This window comes from Schistocerca piceifrons, chromosome 4 (assembly GCF_021461385.2).
Source record: "Schistocerca piceifrons isolate TAMUIC-IGC-003096 chromosome 4, iqSchPice1.1, whole genome shotgun sequence".
Lineage (NCBI taxonomy): Eukaryota > Metazoa > Arthropoda > Insecta > Orthoptera > Acrididae > Schistocerca > Schistocerca piceifrons.
In genome coordinates, this window is record NC_060141.1 from 665,911,592 (window position 1) to 665,932,819 (window position 21,228).

The window sequence follows — 21,228 nt, forward strand, 5'->3', positions numbered from 1 at the left end:
AATTAGATAAAATTCTCCGACAACTTTTCCGAATAACTCCAGGTTCAGGCTGAACGTTACGCTAAGAAAATTACATTTAAACTTTATAACATAGTCACGCCAATGGTGGGTCAATGCTATGTCGAAATGTTGCGTCTCTCCCACAACAGACCGAAAGATTAAATTTTTAATTCAGTGTTAGTTAGTTAATATCTAGACTGAGGTGGCAAGAAAGTATTTGAACACATTTTGTTGGAGAATTAACTTAACGTATTGTAATTTATGCAGAGATACAGAGCACTATGCTTACATGATTAAGGCAGGTAGGATAGTAAAAGACAAAAGCAAACAGCCAGGCGAAGAAAAAAGGCTTAGAAAAACAATCTTAGTGCTATCTACAAGAGTTTTTAGTAGATTTATTATTCCAATACTTGTTATAATCCTTAAAACAACATTATGAGTACAGACAATGCAGATGTTATCATATGGATTCTTTGGTCCAGAATCATTATACTATAACCATAAATCCTTAGTAAAATCAATTTGTTTTCATTTACTAATCTCATGAAAGTTCCAATATTTACAATTTATATCTGGTACAAAAAATGTTAACCATCATATTAATAGTAACGTTTTTAGAGACTAAACAGTGTCATTGATGTGGCGTTTGAGGTTTTCCCAAGCTAATAACTGCCTCTGTGGTTCACAGACGTCTCATTGAATATCAGACGCAAGGCCTCTGAACCACTTACGGAGTAATACGATGTATACAACTACTTCATTTAGCAATAACTCATATCTCACGTCAATATCAAATTTTAATGCATCTTGACCCATTAAATGTTTTAAAGCAAAACTACGTTATTACTATTTGTTAAGTAATTGTTACCCTTGGTACTAAACATATAATTTACATTAAATGAAAACAACTTACTTCCAGTGACTTTCAAATGAAGGGCTTTTCAACTAAAAAATTTACATAGTACGCACTCATTCTAGCAGACAAACCTGTCTAGCGCTGGAAACGATTTGTATTCAACAGTGCTCTGAAATTTCCAGATTTTCCAAGGCGATTTTTTCAAAACTTTTTTTTTTTTTTTTTTTTTTTTGAAGGATATGGGTGTTTACGTCATACTGCAGTAGGAAACTGATATCCCTGCACTGGTTTTCAGCATTTGGAAATATAGCGAAATTGCCCTTCTAAGACTACAATATGCTTCAGCCGATTCACCACATTTTTAAAACATGGATGAGGGGATGACACGGCACGCGTTTAGACTTCAAGGAATAATTTCCATGATATTAGGGAAAACTGTCTAGGTTAAAAACTGTAGGGGAAATAAATATATACCGTACACATAACTAGACTGGCTTTGTATTCTACTTTGAGATGAAAAATGACCACTATCTTACTTTTCAGAAGAGTGATAACCCAAAAAATATCATAAGTCTTGCAGCTAACTTGATGTTGCCTCCATATCTTCCTGGCTTCAGCTAGTATTTCCATCTATATTGTTACACCAAACATCTTCTATTTTGTGAACTCTAGTTCTGACCTGCCCCTATTATTTTCTTCCCTACTGCTCCTTCCAGTGTCAGGTGTGTTATACCTGCATGCTGTAGCAGATGCACCGTTAACATCTGCTTCCTTAAGCAAAAGTCATTCACTTAGTTATGTCTTCATCTATTAATTTGAGTTGTTCTACACTTTATATTTCATCTAGCCCCTAGATTGTTTCGTTCTTGGATAAGATTCCATTCTTCTTGATCTTTCGATTCTTGAACATTTCTCTTCTGCACAACGCTGTACTCCCGATTTTTCAACCTTCGCTTTTCGTAAGCTGTTCCTCATTTCAGTATGAATGTATGCCAGCAGAACCCTTTTGCTGCACAAATTGTTCGTAGTCCGTCACTACACTGGTACCGCGCGCCGCGGATTTCGAATCCCTGCCAGACGTCATGGACGTCGAAGACCCATAGAGGTCTCTGTACCATCGCTCCGTAAGCTGTGACGGTGCGCGCCTCCTGGCCCGCATTTAGATTGAAGGCGCCACAGCGGAACACATGGTTGCAGCAGCCAATAGCGGCGTCCCCGATAGAGTACTTAAGCGCCTGCCTGTCGCTCAGCCTGCCAGTCTAACCTCGCGTGCGTCTCAGGACATAACGCCTCGCATTAGACAGCGTATTGAATTTCGTGTTGCTTTAGGAGTGGACGTGGTTGTCTTGTTTGGTTCGTTACTCTGTTGTCTGTTCTTGTTGTGTCGTAAGGTCCTCCGTTGGTCGTGTCCGTCCTCTCCCGTTGTGTTGTTGTTCGCGGGCCGCTCCGCGGGTACCGCCGCGTTTCCGTCACTACAACCCTGCGACCGTTCTGGTCGCCGTTATAACAACTACTTTCCATATTTTCCTTACTTCGCCTAAGCGGAGCATTTTTCATATATTCCTCTATCTTGTTGTTTCTAGTTATGATGTTAAGAAAATCGTTATCCTTATTTCAACTACTCTCCATCACCTTCGAGATCGCTTTGTTAATCCTTAAGTCTAACATGCAGTCTCTAAATCGCTGTATGAGATTACGTTGTACTGTCTTGGTAGCCACTTTTGGGACTACCGTTTGCTGTCCCAGCGTTTTCAATAACTATAATGAACCAACCATAGCACCAAAACGTAACAATGATTTATACAACGATTTCTTTGGCCTTTACTTACAGATTTAATGATCATTGCTCCATAAACACGACGAAAAGCAAATGTCACTAGTTCATCTTCCAGTACAGAAATAATCCTACCACACAAAACAAAGATGTCAATACTCATTTGTTCTGCGTACTCTGTAGAATGTTAGCCACTCTAGCTGGGAGTATTATTACTAGTTTCCCACTGTAGACTGCTAAACAAAAACACACTTCCTGGCAATGGAAGGAGTATTATTTCTCTAGCAGATATAACAAATTGCGTTCATAACAGTGAGAAGCGAATGCGACATGTAATTGAAGGGAAATGCATAACCTTGAACGAAGGCTCAGAACCGTACGGTAATGTTCTTAAAATATAAACCGCTCATCCAGAAAAACAGTGGTATGAGTTATTGCACATGAAAATCTCCCCGTATTACCACGAAAAGACAAATGAATGACAACCTATTCATGGTCGAAGTGAAGAATATTGGTAACGCGAAGGAACAGGATATCGATATAATAGGACCAAGAAACATGTACACTTCAATGTCGTGACTTAATGCTGTATTACCTTCTGCTTAAAATAATTGCAAAATATGAACAATAAACTTTGTCTACTAAATTTACAGCACTGCACAGCTAATCAAAGTACATGTGGGTTTTGAATGCTCAAAGTGAAGTGAAACAGAGCATTACGCAAATCTAATGAATCCCATTTTTTCACATGCATCCAACATTTATTCCACATTAAACCAGCACTGTGTCAAAAGGCACACTAATTGCATTTTCAAACATTAATACTGATATGTCAACGTAATAACCTGCTTTGCTTTTGCCAATCATATTGCAACATAGGCTTGTATGAGTGCGTTCAGTACGCAATGCAGCACATTATTCTTTGTCGGTAAGTTTCGGTTGAGAAATTGCGACATTTGTTGTAAGACATCGTGTATGTTTCCGCATTACCCCATCTAGTTTTATGAAATTCCGAGAACTGGCGGGCAATACGTATCGTTCAAAGTGGCGTCTGTAATGGTTGTGCGTTCCAAGCAGAGAGCTGTCAATAAGTTTCTTTTGGCAGAAAACCCAAGCACAGCAGATATTCGTAGGCGCTTGCAGCAAGTCTGATAAGAGGTGATCGATGGATCACTGTCAGGCACCTCGTAGCCCAACCGGACATCTTTTCGTTAGTGTTGACACACTCGTCCATCGGTTGGGGTACTCAAGGTTGTGTGCCCGAGGGCCAACTAACAAAAGACCACAAGGAGCAACGAAGAATCATCTACGCGTACTTGACTGCGGGTTACGAGGCTGATGGTGAAAGCTTATTGTCGAAAATCGTCACAGGCGATGGACCATAGGTTCATCACTTCGAACCGGAAACAAGACGGCAATCCATGAAGTGGCGCCATATTACATCTCTTCGGAAGAAAAAGTTCAAAGCCGCTCCGTCAGCCGGTGAAGTAATGGCGACGATAATGTTGAAAAAATCGGTTTTTGTAGCCAGAAGAGTGGGGGACAATATGGTGTATTGGAATCTAAATAAAACCAACCTGCTCTCAGAAAAAAGTGTGCTGCGTTACTTGCTGAACACCCCTCGTACTTCAGTGCAGAAAATTGATTGTATAGCACAGTAAAGTCTGATGATGAAATGATGATTGTATAACGTCACTTCTGAGTTTTCACACTGTAGTTTTACAAGACCAACGATCCTTACCGCGCACGGCATATAGTATGTAAAGTAGTACACAGGAAGTGGTTGATAGTATTTCATCGTCTACGGTGGCAGTATATTAAGCGTAACGTCCTTGATCTGCAAACTTTCATCTACATTGTTCGATTTTGACAAAGTTTTGTCACCGTCCAATGGCATGAGCAGAGAACAGCTCCGTTCTGCATACGAATGAATCATACCACTCTTTTCTGGATGAGCGATTTATATTCAAAGCACATTCCGGTTCTGAGAGTTTGAGTCTACGCACTTCCCTTCCCATAGGAAGTCAAACCATTACAGTCCAAGATACTTGTATATGAACTTGCACGTAACACTCCTATTACTTTGAGTCTGTTCAGAGACCACATAATTTTATACAAGGAGCATACGTCCTTATGAAACTATAACGATACTCAAAAAGATGGGCAGACGGGAGAACTAACAGTTTACGTCAAGAAATAGAATCGGAATTTAATCAATGTCTAGGACGCGTATTCAGAGTTGCGTGACTGGAATAATTCAAGGTGAACGACCATAGAAACATAGTCGTAGAAATGATCGATGAAAGGCAGAGGCTCCTTGGAAGGATCCATGAAAGTGTATTTCACCGACGAACGACGTTACTAAAAGAAATTTCCTTGCAGTTGTTGAATACTGCTGATCAGTCAGTTAGAATAACGAAATAGTTAGTGTGAAAACAACTAACATTTTGTCATGCGCTTTTTTAGTGACACTGGTGTGTGGGGATGCGTAGAGGAAATTACAGATTTACTTTCCTTCTATGGAATTGCTTTTGGTCATATTCTCCCTCCTACTGATTTCCATAGACATTGAATTCTCCTGCGAGTGAAATATCTTTGTTTGCCATTCTACAGTGGAAGCGCAAACGGTTGTGACACTTGAAAAACAATGGAGGAAACGGTAAATAAAAATAAATGTCCCGTGGCTCTACCGGCTAGTGCAAGTCTTTCAATTGGGCACCACTTCGGCGTCTTGCGAAACAGTGACCTTGGAATACTCGCAACTCTAGGTTTCTTTTCAGGTGTCTTGCTTGAAACTTTTATATTCTCCGTCATAGCACATACGTAATACAAGTTAATACTACGAAGGGACTACTATTGCTTACAAATATCCTCCACACAATTTTTTGTAACAAAAAGATTATAGTCTTGAATTAATTTCAAGGAAGTACGACCAGTTCGTCTGCACTCTGTGACTTAAAAACGTAGTCGTCAGTGACAGAAATTTTCCTTCCTAACAGCTGTCTTTGAGAGAAAGCAAATCTACTATTACTGTTTTCGTAACATGGAAATATTGCTAGGTGGTTACCGTCGGTAAATTTGCTCTACTTAACTGGAGAACACTGATCAACAAACGTAGTATAATTCACATCATGACATCCAAAACACCAGACTTGCCACACACATTTTAACATGGGCTACATTAGAGAAGACAGCCACTAAAAAGTACGCACAGACCGCTTCATCGCTCTCATTTCGAAGTTCCCTAAAACACAGTCCTCAAATTTATCAAAGTGTAACACATCCGTGGGAGAATGTGGAGAGGCGTGGATAGAGCGCCTCGTCGTCCGCGGCCCGCAGTAGCACATGTCGTGGACGAGCTTTAGATCACCCTGCACTGACTCGTGAGCAACTTGTTATAGCAGCTACTTCTGTCACCCAACCCTTTCCGACCATTATGATCGATCCTGGCATTATCATTTTCATTTCACTGATGAGGCAATTTTTTACTGAACGGTGATCTTTCCCTGAGTAAAGCACGACAAAAAATGTGTCTGTTTATCAAGGTGAAACTAGTAGAACTTTTCAAAACCATGGAGTGAAAGATAGTGTGCTCTCAGAGGTCGGTTCAGAAATAGACTGTAGCTAAAATATTTGACATACAATGGTCAAAAGCCACAGCACACCACTAGCTTCTTGATTCCAAAACGTACTAAAATTTCGAAATTCTCACTTCAAATAAAAAAGTAGTTACACTAGACAGATTACACCGAACTCTACGTAACAGTAGGTTTTATTGAATTAACATACTTGTAATTGTATACAGGGAGGATAAAACTGCTGAAAGTTATTCTGTTACATCAGATTAAACGTTTTTACCAACGGTGAAATTACTGTCTTACTTCCCTGGGTGCCGTAAAAACATCGAGAAATGCATAACGGGCGAAAAAAGTTAAGCACCCAAATGACAAGGTCTGTTGTCAATGAAACTCCCTGTTTGTAGACACCATCCATATGTGTGTAACTGATTAGAGCTGCAGTTTTCTGTGACAGCTAGAGCACCAACCAGAATGCGTTACATTTGTTGGTATTTAGTGTTGTTACCAGGCGGTCAGTTGCTGAGTGATTAATTTGAAAGACACATCAGTTGTTGAGTGATTAATTTGAAGGACACCGGGATGTCACGTACTCATATGAGACAGCGTCATCAGCTTTATCAACTCCTGACAGGTTTTGGAAGTGGCCATGTAGTGTGTCTCCATTTGGCTAGATGGTCAAATCGTGCAGTATCCTGATCTGTCCACAATTCGGTGGTGACCGTGGGCCAGTGATGCAGTGATGGCCTGCCTGAGAACAGAAGGGCAAGCCTAATCTCCGTCAAGGTTCCTGTCGATCACGTATGACTACCACACGAGAGGGTCGCTATATTGTGTATCAAACGCATCGTAACGGATTCACATCTGTAACTGACATCGGAAAACTTGGAGCGGACTCCCTGTAACATTCTGTATAATCCCGCACATTTGGTCGGAGATTACCAGCAACCAGACTAAGGAATTATGAATCCTTTATCACTATCACATTGCCTGTGACTGGAGTCGTGACGGGATCAGGATGCGTGCTCAGCTGATGAATGGTATTGCATTGTGTTCAGCTATGAAACACTGTTCTGCACTCTCCAGGATGACCATGGTCTGTGAGTATCGTGGCGACCTGGGGAGATTCCAATTCTTAACAATTTTACTTCTGGCGTACAGTTTTGAGAATCCATTGGGGAAGACTTCAGGCCACGGCTAGTACTGATTGAGGGAACGCTAGCGGCACAACAAAGGTGCCTCATGGACATGCTGTGTTTTCTTGTGTTACCTCTCAACGATGGTATTGTTGTCTTATTTTCTAACAGGAATATGCTCATAGACACATGGTTAATTAATTAGCGGGTTATATGATGCTCAGGTACTTCCGTGACCTGGAATATCCCTAGATCTGCCCCCGATAGAACGTCTGGGACCAGTTCGGAAGTGCACTACGTCCTAGTGGCAATATCCACAATATCAAGGACCATCTAAAACAGTAGTATGCCAGTTTGGGTGAGTAGAGGATAAAACGGCTTTAGACACTCTTCCCAACAGTATCAGTGATTGCAATCCGAGTCAGAGGAACTGCAGCCTCATATTGGTAAGTTGCTTCATACTGCCAAGATCTTAGTACATTTAAATACCGAGATAACATCACGTACCTTCTCAGGCTGTAAAGTTTCCCTACGTTTCATCCTTTCCTTCCAGCTGTTGTGTTTCTTTTTCATTAGGTTGTGTAATACTACCTCACCTTCCTCAAACTTACACTGAAGCGCCAAAGGAACTAGTACACACATGCTTATTCAAATACAGGGATACACAAATAGGCAGTATACGGCGCTGCGGTCGGTAACGCCTATATAAGACAACAAGTAGTGTCTGCCTAAGTTGATAGATCGGTTACTGCTGTTCCACTGGCAGGGTATCAAGATTTAAGTGAGTTTGAACGTAGTGCTATAGTTGGTGCAAGAGTAATGGGACACAGAATCTCCTAGGTACCGCTGAAGTGGGTATTTTCCGGTACGAGCATTTCACGAGTGTACCGTGAATAACAGAAAACCGGCAAAACACGAAATATCCAACATTGCTGCGGACGGAAAGAAAGATCCTGCAAGAACGTGGTCAACGACGCCTGAAGATAATCGTTCAGCGTGACAGAAGCGCAACCCTTCCACAAATTGCTGCAGACTTCAAAGCTGGCAGTCAGCAAATGTCAGCGTGCGAACCATACAAGGAAACATCATCTATATGGGATTTCGGAGCTGAGAGCCAAATCGTTTACCCTTACTGCACTACATTAAGTTTTACGCCTCGCCTGAGCCCGTCAACACCGGCATTGGACTGTTGATGACTGGAAACGTCTTGCCTGATCGGACGAGTCTTGTTTCAAATTGTATCGAGCTGGTGGATGTGTACGGTGTGGTGACACCATCATGAATCCATGGATGCTGCAAGTCAGCTGGGGACTGTACAAGCAGGTGGAGGCTCCGTAATGGTGCGTAGATGGAGTGATATGGGACCCCTGAAACGTCTAGGTACGACTCTGGCAGGTGACACCCACGTAAGCATCCTGTTTGATCACCTCCATTCAATCATGTCAACAGCTCATTCCGACTGACTTTGGCAGTTGCAGTAGCACAATATGACAGCCCACACGCCCAGAAGTGCTACAGAGTGGTTCCAGCAACACTATTTGGAGTTTAGACTCTTCCACTGGCCACTAGACCCCACAGACGTGAACATTATTCATCATATATGGGATATGGGATACGTGGCAGTGTGCTGTTCTGAAGAAATTGCCCCCCCCCCTCCCCCAAATATATGGTGTCAGTTCCCTCTAGCAGTACTTCAGACACTAGTCGAATCCATGCCACGTCGTGTTGCAGCACCGCTGCTTGCTCGCGTAGGCCCTACACGATATTAGGCATGTGTACCAGTTTGTATGGGTGTTCAGTGTAGTAAAAAATAATTTTTCATTATATTCCGTAACTTATTGGTAGGTGTATAGTACTTACAATTTTTGTTATTGATATATAAAGACTGGACAAGAATCGTGACGTCATACAATTATGGTAGGAGCCAAGGCCTAAGACAGTTAGTGTTCTCGTAATAAAAACCATTCCGCGAAGCGCTCCGAATATAGAGCGTCGTATATGCAGGATGGTCAGAAACAGTCTGGAAGGCTTGTTACGTTGCTGCTGGATAAGTTGAGCCGAGAAATGATGTTTAAGAAAAAAAAACCATATGTTACACCGTTGCCGAGTTAACAACGATTAGCACTGAAATTAGACAATCAGGCTACTGCGCGCAAAATCCAAGGGGCTCTCTAGAGAAAGTGCCTCCGAAAGTGGTCTTGGTTTGGTGTTCTAAAATCGGACAAGGCAGCGAAGCAAGAACTGGACTTGGGACGGTAGTTAGGATAGAACCCAAGCCAAACGCCGGTCAGCCTCTTGCACCAACACCTGCGTTACCAGTACAGCTGACACTGATTATATCTGGCACGCTGCATGAATTTGCTTGCGCACGCGATGGCCTGATTGGCTAAGGTCAGTGCTAATTAAATCGGAAACGGTGCGAAGTATCGAATTTCTTTCAACAATTATTTCTCGGCACATCCTATACCGCAACACCCTTACAAGGTTTTCTGTCTGTTTCTATCCACCCTGTGTATCAGACAATAAGGCAAGGAAGGCCAAGCTGTCTACACAGGTAGTCACAACCGCGCTGATCATAGACATATGGGAATAACATCAGGGTGAGAGTTTTTGTCAAAATTCAGAGACTGCACATTCGAATACGACTCTTAAAACTAACTACACCAATCAAAAAAGTTTTTCATCATCTCGGTTCCGAGAGTTCCGGAACCTGTACAGAAAAGTGGAATACAGATCAACATAAACGTCATTCCCCTCTTTTTATTGCTCATGAAAACCACACATTGCATGTTGTACCACCATACAGCGAGACCTTCAGAGGTGGTGGTCCAGATTGCTGTACACACTGGTACCTCTAATACACAGTAGCACGTCCTCTTGCGTTGATGCATGCCTCTATTCGTCGTGGCATACTATCCATCCCTTCATCAAGGCACTCTTGGCCAAGATTGTCCCACTCCTCAACGGCGATTCGGCGTAGATCCCTCAGAGTGGTTGGTGGGTCATTTCGTCCATAAACAGCCCTTTTCAATCCATTCCAGGCGGGTTCAGTAGGAATGAGATTTTCACTCTGCAGCGGAGTGTGCGCTGATATGAAACTTCCTGGTAGATTAAAACTGTGTGCCGGACCGAGACTCGCACTCGGGACCTTTGTCTTTCGTGGGCAAGTGCTCTTCCATCTGCGCTACCGACGCACGACTCACGACCCATTTTCGGGTTAAAAGCTCCGTTCGATAACACAGTCAGTATCTGAGGGCGGTACCGAGTGGTATATTTAGCTCTATAACACGTTGTCAAAACGGCAGTCTGTATTACTAAACGGCTGAAACTATCGAAAGGTCTCAGTTGAAATTTGATTACGTAACAGCTTCAAGAGGCAACAAAAATACGTTAATCAGAGATTCGTGAGGTTACTGACCGGGTTCAAAAATTTAAAGTGATGTCGAAATCTACTTATTTTGAGATACAAACTCTTTAACAAAATAACAGGTAATAGTGAAAGAAAAGTTATGTATTTATTGAGGCATAAGAGCCTGCAAATTTCTCAAAAAATATTGATCCAGTATTTGAGAATAAGACCTCTTAGTGAGTTCCAACGAACTTAACAAATAATTTGAAATCATTTAGGAAGTTTTCCTCACTGATATCAACCATAAAATAAAGGAGAAAGTTTATCTCTTACTACACTTTCGCTTTTCATGTAGTACATCTTCAGCATAAGGCATGAGATTTTAATTTATTGCCACTCTACTACTAACTGCATTCACAATACATTTTGGAGATAGTGTCCATAAATACCACTCCATATACCTGCAAATGTGTACGAAATATAGTTCATGGGATATGACAGTAAACATTGAGATTCAGCTTTTGTTAAAACTAATAATCCAGGTTATTCTCATCCAGTGTTCGATAAAAAAAGGAATTATTAACTTCGAACAAAAGTTAAAAATAATTTTGCTCTTTTTCCTGCCAACTGTAGTTTCTACCTTTCAAGCAGACTGTTGTAAGTGCTAATCGTCAGATGAAACTTCCTGCCGAATCGGGATTGGAACTGGAGACCTTGGCCTATTGCGGACAAATGCTGCACCATATGGGCCACCCGATTACGACTCACGACCCGTTCTCACAGCTTTACTTCTGCTAGCACCTCATCTCTTTACCTTCCAAACTTCACAGAATTAGTCCTTGCGGGACTAACACTCCTGGAAGAAAGGATATTGGGAAGAAATGTCTTGACCACGGCCTAGGTGAATTGTTTCCAGAATGAAATTTTCACTCTGCAGCAGAATGGACGCTAATATGAAACTTTCTGGCAACTTGTGCCAGATAGGGAATCGAAACCGGTTCAATTGGTTCAAATGGCTCTAAACACTATGGGACTTAACATCTGAGGTCAACAGTCCCCTAGACTCAGAACTACTTAAGGGGCTCCGGAAAGGCTCAAAATCATGAAAAGTTCAATTGTTACTTTTTTGCGTTTTCTGAATCTGCAGACTATTAACTTTTAATAGATATATAATTTATTCAATTCCGAAGACTACAACTATTTTTAAATTTTTTTTGAAATGTGTTCTACATGGGTGTGACTCACTGTGGCGCTGTTAAACTGCTGTCAAATGGTGTTATTATTAACGTCCGTGTTCATCAGGTACATTTTAGTGATGTGAGATAAAGTATGTGTTGTGGCTAACCTGTGATGGTTCAATATATATCGCTGGTGTGATTGTCGATTGTTCCATGTTTATTTACTCTGTCGTTATCTCGAAAATATTCGTAATTAATTCTGTTTCTTGAGTCTCCGTTTTGTTGAAGTATAATATTGAGTAAAATAAAGTTATTAGAAATCCTCTGAAGGCTTTTAAGAAAAGGAGAAATGTTGGAAAGCCAAAGGTATGTGTTATTACTGTAAACAATAAAGACGATAACCAAGTGAGTGAACCTAACCTCTCAAGTACACCTGCCCATAGCAGTCAAAGTGGGAAAGAAAATACTTCACAGAAGAAGCTTGGTTCAATGAGTGAAAACTATGAATGTTTTTGGGCGAATCGGATGTGAATGAAATATTTGATATGTCGGTTCTCAAAGGAATTTTTTCAAACTGTGTAAGATGTATTCATTGTAGTGAAGTTGGTCTGGAACTCTCCATAATAAAGCACGTAGGACTTGCTAGTGAAATACAACTGAAATGTGATAAGTGTTCATACATGACCACCTCTTGGAACAGTGTTGCAGTAACTGCAACTGAAGAAAATGGTAGCAAAATCTACGAACACAACATTAGATTTGTTTATTCCTTGCGTTCAGTTGGTAAGGGTGCTACTGCAGGTGCAATTTTCTGTGGCATCATGAATCTTCCAAATCCCCCAACCAAGTTTACGACCTACAATAAATTAATAGGGTCTAAAGTAGAAGATGTCTGTATAGAATCTATGAAGAACGCTGTGGAAGAGGCAGTAATGGAAAATAATGGTAACAGAGATTTGACTGCAGCGTTCGATGGTACCTGGCATAAATGGGGACACACATCTCTTCATGGTGTAGTATCTGCCACCAGTATGTATACAGGGAAAGTTTTAGATGTAGCAGTAATATCAAAGTATTGTAGATGTCCACAAAAATATAAAGGTACACATGAAAATAATTGCAAAGCTAACTATAGTGGCAGTAGTGGAGGAATGGAAGTGGCTGGTGTTGCCAGTATATTCCAGCGTTCTGAGGCGTGTGATAAAGTGCGATATGTTAATTACCTTGTTGACAGTGATTCTTGAAGTTTCAAACATGTTCAAGGACTGAAGCCCTATGGTGATGATGTTGTAGTGCAGAAATTTGAGTGTATTGGACACGTACAGAAGCGAATGGGACCAAGACTTCGGCGACTGAAAGCTTCGTACAAAAAACAAAAACTCAGTGATGGTAAAGGGTTGGATGGGAAGGGAAGGTTAACTGACAGTGTAATTGACAAAATACAGAACTATTATGGAATGGCTATTAGGCAAAATACACAAAGTGTCGACGAAATGAAGAAGGCTGTTTGGGCTCTTTTTTTTATACTTCTTCAACCGATGAAAATCCCCAACATAGCTTGTGTCCCAAAGAAGAAGACAGTTGGTGTAAATATAACAAAGGATTGCTAACTGGTGAAGTGTACACTCATAAGCATAGTCTGCCTCATGCAATAATGGAGGTGATAAAACCTATTTTCAGAGACTTAGCAGCACCTGAACTGTTGAAAAAGTGTATTCACGGAAAAACTCAAAACCCCAATGAAAGTGTAAATAGTGTTATATGGTCGAGAATCCCCAAGACTGTATTTGTTGGAATAGAAACACTTCACTTTGGTGTGTATGATGCTGTTGCGACTTTCAATGATGGCAACATTGTAAGGTGCAAGTTATTTAGAAATATGGGAATGAAGATAGGTTCTAACAAGGTACGAGCGTTGCTTGCTTTAGACAAGGATCGCCTTCGGACTGCAGACAGGGCTGTAAAGAGTCTAGAAATACAAGCAAGAGTAAACAGGAGGAGGAACAAGAGGAAGCTGGAGGAGGAGTTTGCAGAGGATGAAGATAATCCATCCTATGGACCTGGAATGCACTAAAAAGTTAATCCAATCTTTGTCGCTCGATTCCCAAAACTTTTATTCTCTCATACTAATACTTTCAGTAAATGTTACACAGTACCTTCTGCATAATTTAACACAGCCTTTTTCCTAAAAACTGTATATTTTTGAATATATAAATAAAAAATTGCAAAAAAATGTTGTGAATTTTCATTACAATTGAAAAAAAATCATCTTTAATAACTGAACTAAAATTTTGTAAAATCCCTGTGTTAAGTTGTAGCCCTTATTCCAATAAATAATCTGTAAAAATTTCAACTTCCTACCTCAAATACTTTGTGAGGAAAGATGTAATTTATAAGCGTTATTTTAACATTGCAAGTATAGGGCGTTCCGGAGCCCCTTAAACGTAACTTACGTAAGGACATCACACACAACCAAGCCCGAGGTAGGATTCGAACCTGCGACCGTAGCAGCAGCGCGGCTCCCGACTGAAATGCCTAGAACCGCTCGGCCACAGAGGCCGGCCTCGAAACCGGGACCGGACCTTTGCCTTCTGCGGTCAAGGGCCGCACAAATTGACATACCCAGTTATCTTCTTTTTTCAGTCCCTGTCCTCCTTTACAGTTTTTAACCTCTACAGCTCCCTCTAATACCATGGAAGTTAATCAATGCTGTGTTAACAAATGTACTGTCAACCTGTTCGTTCTTATTGTCAGTGTTTCCAGTATGTCTTTTTCCTCGTTGATTCTGCGGAGATTCTCCTCATTCCTAACTTTATGAGCCGACCTAATTTTCAGCATTGGTCTGTAGCCCCACGTCTCAAATGCTTCGATTATCTTCTATTCCGTTTTTCCCATAATGCATGTTTCGCTACCATTCAATGCTGTGCTCCAGACGTACATTCTCAGAAATCTCTTCGTCAATGCCTATGTTTGATACAAGCAGCCATCTCTTGGCCATGAATGCCCCATTATCTATTGCTAGTCTCCTTATGTCGTCCTTGTTCCGTCCAGGGATAGTTCTTTCGTTGCCAACGAAGCAGAATTGCTAGTATAGACTCTTTGTCGACATTTCCTGATTTTCGTCTGTAGATTTCACACCACTCAAACAACACTGCGGAAGTCATACCTTACTGATATTTAAAATGCTCGTCATGTTATAAAATCCATGGTAAGACACACCAGCAAACATTCTATCAGCTTACGTTACAGATATTATAATTTAAAAGTACTGGAGCACTTCGTCTCTTTAAACATAAACAAAAAATAACAGAATTCAAAAACAATTAATTTTTAGTGCTGCAGTAAGAGCATGTTTTAGAAGAATTCGTCCACCCTGTACCCTATTTCTGGGATAGTCCACTACATTATACAATTAACTTTCCCTGTCTACAGCTCCACCCAACATACAAACCATGCTTTCGATATTTCCTGGTATGTCGGTATTCCCGTGGTGTCCCCTAACAGAGTTTATTAGGGATTTAAAAAGATAGCGATCGTCACGCGTGCGTCTAGTTTAAAAAGTGATGATGTGACTACAGAACAGCGAATTATCATCAGGTTGAGACAATAAAAGCTTATAGCACATTAACTAAATGGTAGAATATTAATTGTACCATCTATAACACTGTAGTTGTGGTATATACAGGGCAATTACAAATGATTGAAGCGATTTCATAAATTCACTGTAGCTCCATTCATTGACACACTACAGATACGTAGAAAAACTCATAAACTTTTGTTCGGCTGAAGCCGCACTTCAGGTTTCTGCCGCCAGAGCGCTCGAGAGCGCAGTGAGACAAAATGGTGACAGGAGCCGAGAAAGCGTACGTCGTGCTTGAAATGCACTCACATCAGTCAGTCATAACAGTGCAACGACACTTCAGGACGAAGTTCAACAAAGATCCACCAACTGCTAACTCCATTCGGCGATGGTATGCGCAGTTTAAAGCTTCTGGATGCCTCTGTAAGGGGAAATCAACGGGTCGGCCTGCAGTAAGCGAAGAAACGGTTGAACGCGTGCGGGCAAGTTTCACGCGTAGTCCGCGGAAGTCGACGAATAACGCAAGCAGGGAGCTAAACGTACCACAGCCGACGGTTTGGAAAATCTTACGGAAAAGGCTAAAGCAGAAACCTTACCGTTTACAATTGCTACAAGCCCTGACACCCGATGACAAAGTCAAACGCTTTGAATTTTCGGCGCGGTTGCAACAGCTCATGGAAGTGGATGCGTTCAGTGCGAAACTTGTTTTCAGTGATGAAGCAACATTTTTTCTTAATGATGAAGTGAACAGACACAATGTGCGAATCTGGGCGGTAGAGAATCCTCACGCATTCGTGCAGCAAATTCGCAATTCACCAAAAGTTAACGTGTTTTGTGCAATCTCACGGTTTAAAGTTTACGGCCCCTTTTTCTTCTGCGAAAAAAACGTTACAGGACACGTGTATCTGGTCGTGCTGGAAAATTGGCTCATGCCACAACTGGAGACCGACAGCGCCGACCTCATCTTTAAACAGGATGGTGCTCCACCGCATTTCCATCATGATGTTCGGCATTTCTTAAACAGGAGATTGGAAAACCGATGGATCGGTCGTGGTGGAGATCATGATCAGCAGTTCATGTCATGGCCTCCATGCTCTCCCGATTTAACCCCATGCGAATTCTTTCTGTGGGGTTATGTGAAAGATTGTGTTTAAACCTTCTCTACCAAGAAATGTGCCAGAACTGCGAGCTCGCATCAACGATGCTTTCGAACTCATTGATGGGGACATGCTGCGCCGAGTGTGGGAGGAACTAGATTATCGGCTTGATGTCTGCCGAATCACTAAAGCGGCACATACCGAACATTTGTGAATGCCTAAAAAAACTTTTTGAGTTTTTGTATGTGTGTGCAACGCATTGTGAAAATATCTCAAATAATAAAGTTATTGTAGAGCTGTGAAATCGCTTCAATCATTTGTAGTAACCCTGTACTTTCGCGACGTGAAGCGTTTGCATTCATGTTTTCTTCAGTACCATGTGAATTTTTTCACTATTATTCCGTAAATAAAACAGTTGTGTGATTAAATTTATTTAATATTCTGCGCTGTCCTACGATCAGTCAGTATCAAACGTAATTGCTGTCCTACGATCAGTCAGTATCAAACGTAATTGCTGGCAACTACATAACACGACGAGTTTCTAGTTAAAGCCGGGGCTCGGTAATGTTATTAATCACTCACGAAATTCGACAATAATTAATAAAACGGTCTGTTTACAGTAGTCGCTGTTACGATCAGGCAGTATGTGGGTTTGGATCGTCCCAGGAGAGAGTGTTGAGGTAATTTGGTCAGAGCGCTGCTTGTTGCACTTTATCGCTCTGTGGAACCGAAATTTTGCTGTCCTAATTACCATGTTTTGACAGTGGCCCACAGGATATGTTTACTCACTCAGCGGTATGTACAATCATATCAGTGTTGAAGGCAATGAAATTGCTGTCACTTGGAATCTTTCCAGTTACATTGGTGAACAGTCACGAGAATCGTATGAAGCCGGAACGGTTTACGAAACATTACCCGACTTCTCGTTTTCTCCTTAAATTATGTTTTACTAATACGTGTTATGTGTAGTTCCATTTTCCGTGACGCCAAAGGCTCATAAATTGGCACAAACACGTTTTCAAATGGTTCAAATGGCTCTGAGCACTATGCGACTTAACTTCTGAGGTCATCAGTCGCCTAGAACTTAGTACTAATTAAACCTAACTAACCTAAGGACATCACACACATCCGTGTCCGAGGCAGGATTCGAACCTGCGACCGTAGCGGTAGCTCGGCTCCAGAAAACACGTTTTGGCGACTTCATTAATTATTGATGTGAAGATACAACTTTTTAAATTGAATCGTGATTTTCGAACTGTAAAAATGCCAGATGTCCGAAAAAGTAAAGTTAGCTTCTATATCTCAATGATTAAAGACATGCAAAAATTTATAGGTCTTTGTTTCATGAGTACATGTTCGCTAATCCATGTAACAGCGTAGATTTTCGCGGCTATTTTCATCTTCAGTCGTCTGTTTCTGGATTTGCCAACTCGTTACCATTTTATTTTATAGACTAATGCTTCTGTCACTGTATATACAACATCCTCATGAAGGCCATTTGCGACAATAGCCGCAACACATTTTTGTAAACGAGCATGAGGACCTGGTGATGTACGTGGTAACGTGTTACTGAATACTGTAAATACCTCTACGAGTCAGAAGTTACGTCTAGCCGTAGAAGTATTTTCTGATTTACCTACACATTTCGACGTTTTTTCAGACGGTTTCTTTGAAACTGACACGGGCAGCTTATATCACTGTTCTGCTCCAGCCCCAGTTTGTGTTTCAACCCGAGTGATCTCCATGTCGACTGATCGAAGGATAATTAAAGTTGGATCTTCTGTTCGCTTTCTTCGTGGAACCAAAATGAAAGCAACTTCTTCGTAATTGCACATTTGTGTAATTAAAATGTTGGATAATATTCCGTATCGCCTTCCTCCACACTGTTCACTGTAACGCACTTGAATTCTTATTTCCACGCTACCTACGAAGTTTCAGAGACGGTAAGAGACGCCACTTCTCATATCTTTCTCGTTCTACGATTGCTGTTCTACAGGATGTGAGAAGAGTTCCTGCGACGGGTCCAAAGCTCGTGGTCTCGCGATCTCGTTCTCGCTTCCCGAGCACGGGGTCCCGGGTTCGATTTTCGGCGGGGTAAGGGATATTCACCTGCCTGGAAATGACTGAGTACTTGTGCTGTCCCCATCATTTCATCATCATTCATAAACCGGCGAGAGTGGACTGAGCAAAGGTTGGAATTTGTACAGGTGCTGATAACCGCGCAGTTGAGCGCTCCGCAATCCAATGATCATCATCATCATTATCCTGCGACGGTGCACTTTAACTTTCAAACGATCCCAAGCAAGTGCGGTCAGATTCAAGGCAATAGTTAAGCACGCCATTCCATTCTGGTGATTCCTGCATATTGGGTGAGGGTCTGTGATATGCCGTCGCTCAATATTGACTGTTTGGCTGATCAGAGTTGCCGTATCAGTCGTACAGAGGAGTCGGCGTCTGGGTTGGAAGATCTCTCCCAGGTTTTTCCAAACAGAAGCGAACAGTTTCGGGATAACCATGTGCCACCATCAGTTGATGTATGAATCATATCCTCTGTGTTCTGTGTCTCACGATAGCGGTTATTTGTTCGGTTAACAAAATCACTTTACCTGCCAGCTTTACATTTTCGCCATCCTTCTTGCCAACAAGTAACAACGTCTTTATGTAGGCCTCGTTGTCCCGTTTATGACAGAAAAGACAGCGTGGTATGCTGAAACGCACAATAATGGCGCTTTAATTTTTACCGATTTGTACGGTTGTCGGTTGGTAGCAATTTTATGTGTACAAAAGAGTACTGAGATCAATAAAGGATTCCGCTAAGCTTTTATTTTCGAGCCTCGTATGTGATCTTCATGACGGGTCTTTGGACTTAAACGAACTTCTTAGTTCTAAAAATTGTCTCTTTTCTTCCATTTCACCTCGTGGGATTAGCCGAGCGGTCTGAGGCGCTGCAGTCGTGGAATGTGTGGCCGGTCCCGGCGGAGGTTCGAGTCCTCCCTCGGGCATAGGTGTGTGTGTTTGTCCTTAGGATAATTTAGGTTAAGCAGTGTGTAAGCTCAGGGACTGATGACCTTAGCAGTTAAGTTCCATAAGATTTGACACACATTGGAACTTTTTTTTCTTCCATTTTCTCCTGTAACAGTGGTCAGATTCTTAAAAGAAATTTTAACCTGCTCTGTGCATATTAATGCTACATAATAAGTGTCAATATGTGTTCGCTTTTAGCTTCATTATTCGGAAAGTTGAATTTCTCGGCATTTTGCACTATATCCCCAACCAACCTATAGAGCTCATGTTCGTTGTGACTTAATGTCTGTGGTCCATGGACGCCTTCCTTTGCTTTTTACAGTTTTTTAGTAATCGTTACAACTTTATGGAAAACTTTACGATTTTCTCCAAGTATTACAAATATCAATTTCTAACTACATCCAGGAGAACACACTTATATTACCGGAAATATGAACGTTTAAATGTTTAACAACTACCATAGTGAATTATTTAAACAAATACATTGATATCCAACTAGTTTAATGTTTACGCATTGACGCAGTGTAACAAGCAACAAATACGCTCTTCCTACGTACCAAGTCTACGTTTCGCTGTAAGGATTTTATCCTTGTCTTATTACAAGACATCCCTCTTACGATTCCTGAGAGCAGTCTAACACTACGACATAGCTGCGGACGCCTAAAAGCAGCGACGAATTAGAGTCCATGTGTGGTGGTTGGATTTGGGGAAGAGACTAAATAGCGAGGTCATCGGTCTCATTGGATTAGGGAAGGATGGGGAAGGAAGTAGGTCGTGCCCTGTCAAAGGAACCATCCCGGCATTTGCCTGAAGCGATTTAGGGAAATCACGGAATAACTAAATCAGGATGGCTGGGCGCGGGATTGAACCGACGTCCTCCCGAATGTGAGTCCAGTGTGCTAACCACTTTGTTCTTAGTCGTACACTCTTATTATTCCCTCTTGTCCGTTCTATATATTGTTTATGCCCAAGCTCTTCCTATAGCTTACCCCTGCTTTTTCAGAATTTCGAACATCTTGCCCCATTTTCCACTGTCGAACGCTTTTTCCAGGTCGACAAATCCTATGAACGTGTCTTGATTTTTCTTTAGGCTTACTTATAGTATTAACCACAACGTCAGAATTACCTCTCTCGTGCCTTTACCTTTCCTAAAGCCAAACTGATCGTCATCTACCGCATCCTCAATTTTCTTTTCCACTCTGTTAGTCTTGTCAGCAAATAGGATGCATGAGCTGTTAAGCTGATTGTGCGTTAATTCTCGCACTAGTCAGCTCTTGCCGTCTTCGAAACTGTGTGGATGATGCTTGTCAGATGGTATGTAGCCAGACTCATACATTCCAAAGACCAACGTGAATAGTGGTTTTGTTGCCATTTCCCCAATGATTTTAGAAATTATGATTGAATATTACCTACCCCTTCTGTCTTATTTGATCTTAAAATCTCCAAAGCCATTTTAAATTGTGATTCTAATACTGGATCCCCTGTCTCTTCTAAATCGTCTCCTGTTTCGAAACTTCCTGGCATATTAAAACTGTGTGCCGGACCGAGACTCGAACTCGGGACATTTGCCATTCACGGGCAAGTGCTCTACCAACTGTGCTACCCAAGCGTGACTCACGATCCGTCTCCCCAGCTTTAATTCCGCCTGTGCCTCGTCTC

General features: G+C 41.5%; 1 protein-coding gene across 1 annotated transcript in view; it reads left to right on the plus strand.

The window, feature by feature from the left end:
* The window catches only part of LOC124796102 (formin-like protein 16), a 107,618-nt gene that overhangs the window by 63,861 nt on the left and 22,529 nt on the right, over nucleotides 1-21,228 (plus strand). The window lies entirely within an intron of this gene.